Genomic DNA, 2070 nt, shown 5'->3' with positions numbered 1-2070 from the left:
GGGGGACATTACCATAGTGAGAGGACAATCAGAGAGAACAAAAAACACTTGAATAGTCATATCACATACATACACTCAGAAAAACATGATAGCGAGTGAAAAACAGAGAGCATTCTAGAGAGAAAGGCAGAAATATAAACAGATAGAGTAACATTCAAGCAGATTCAATATCATACCAGTTCCAGGGAACAATCACTATACCCATATCTAGACAAAAGGCAATCCGAATATAGAGTTATACATCACAGACGCCATAAACCAAGAAGGCAGAGACATACTCATCGTACAACAACGAAAAGCATATACTCAGGTAAACATTCAAGCCATAATAATATTGTGTTATGAACATATCCTTCATCGTGCGATGTATATACTAGACTTAGGCTTTTAATTGGTTACAATCAACCATATGTATTGGTTTCAGCAAAGCGTATATTTCCTAAAGCAAAGAAACAAAATAGATTGGAGTAGATGGTGCACTGTTGTAATTTTAAAACTGGACAATAGGACTTATATCCAAGTTAAAACTCCAACCAAGTTTGTTCCTCATATATGAACCATTTCACAAAGATTATACATACTCATGCTGATTGAGAGCAGAGGATAATCATAAAGCATTTCTTCCGACTAGTTCTTACGAAATTGATACACAATTTTATTGTCATAAGCATATCATCCATTAATTTAGGCACTAAAAGGTGCATAAAAGCAAGCAGAAAGGAGGTACGATACCTTACTGATACCCTTAGCCTCAATTGCACGATCCATGGTTCTGATATTCTCCATTAGCACCAAAACTGTAAACCCTCGCATTTGGGGACATTGGGAACCCTTTGAGCACCGCAATCTCATCCCAAAAACCTTGCATACAGGGTAGACATAGGGGTAAGTCAATATCACTCGAATAGATCCCATCCTTTTTTGAAAGTAAGAGTAGTTGAGTCATTACCTTACTCTAATGACCACCGTGAGAATAGGAGCCTAACCGCAAGCCACCCCACAATATCGTCTTCGTTCTCTCTTAATCCATCAATAAAAAAAAACCAAACAGTAACTGAAATCAATCAAATAAGAAAAGAGGGAGATTTCGTTCGATGCATCTCGAAGAGAAAGGGATTCTCTTCGTCGATCCCCACCACCATCGACTAATCACCACCGTCGAAGAAGGAAAGAGGAGTAGAAAGGAGAAGAGGGCTTAGAGACCGTACCGTATGGGGACCCTCGTTCACCACTTCCATCCTCCGCTATCGTGAACCCGCCGTCGTGAACCAGGGCCATTGTGAAACAAGAACGTCTCACTTTCGGTTGCGGACTACCATAGACGAGAAGGAGGGTGGCCTTGGAGCTTCATCGTCGGTATGTCAGCGTGGCCAACTCAGTTCTAGCCATGAACGGTGCTCCTTAACGCTGCCGGAGTTAGAGGAGAAGAAAGTAGAAGAAATGGTTTGATTTAGGGATTCCATCCCCTTTTCTTCTCATTCACGTGCAAATAGGGGTAATCCCTTTCTGATTAGCTTTCCATCTCTTTTTAATTATTCTAGTTAAATCATTTTTTCATATTTTGGTATTTATTTGTTTATGCATGCCTAGTTATTCATTGTTGCTAATATTTTATATGAATATCAATTAATCATAATCATTCTTCACATATATACATTTATCCAAGGCTTGAAGCCGTTGTTTCAATTTGTTAACGAAAAGCCTATTAAAAACAATGGTTTACAAATATTTTCTATCTAAAAATGGAATTTTTATAGTAAGATTACGGTTCGAGTTGTCTCTAACTTCTCCGAAAACGAGAAGAAGGTCTACAACCAACACTGTCTCTAAACTATTAATTCTATATATATAATTAATAACTAATAAATATACGTTTATCCAAGGCTTTAAGCAGTTGTTCCAATTTGTTAATGAAAAGCCTATTAAAAACGCACCCTTTAAAAATAATGTTAACAAATATTTTCTATCTAAAAATGGAATTTTTATAGTAAGGTTACGGTTCGAGTTGTCTCTAACTTCTCCGAAAACGAGAAGAAGGTCTACAACCAATGCTGTCTCTAAGCTATTAAT

At 37.3% G+C, this 2070-nt stretch overlaps 1 long non-coding RNA gene across 2 annotated transcripts in view; it reads right to left on the bottom strand.

Moving 5' to 3' along the window:
• The window catches only part of LOC109348175, a 2304-nt gene extending 814 nt beyond the window's left edge, over positions 1 to 1490 (bottom strand). Inside the window, exons 1-3 of one of the 2 annotated variants that reach the window (XR_002107707.1) lie at positions 1209 to 1490; positions 950 to 1020; positions 733 to 861 (exon numbers count right to left, since the gene is read on the bottom strand). This is a non-coding gene — a long non-coding RNA (uncharacterized LOC109348175). Of the gene's footprint in view, positions 1 to 732; positions 862 to 949 lie in introns of both variants that reach the window. The other variant, XR_002107706.1, reaches the window with a different exon arrangement.

Source organism: Lupinus angustifolius, chromosome LG01 (genome assembly GCF_001865875.1).
Source record: "Lupinus angustifolius cultivar Tanjil chromosome LG01, LupAngTanjil_v1.0, whole genome shotgun sequence".
Taxonomy (NCBI): Eukaryota; Viridiplantae; Streptophyta; class Magnoliopsida; order Fabales; family Fabaceae; genus Lupinus; species Lupinus angustifolius.
This window is presented reverse-complemented; position numbering and strand designations above follow the sequence as displayed.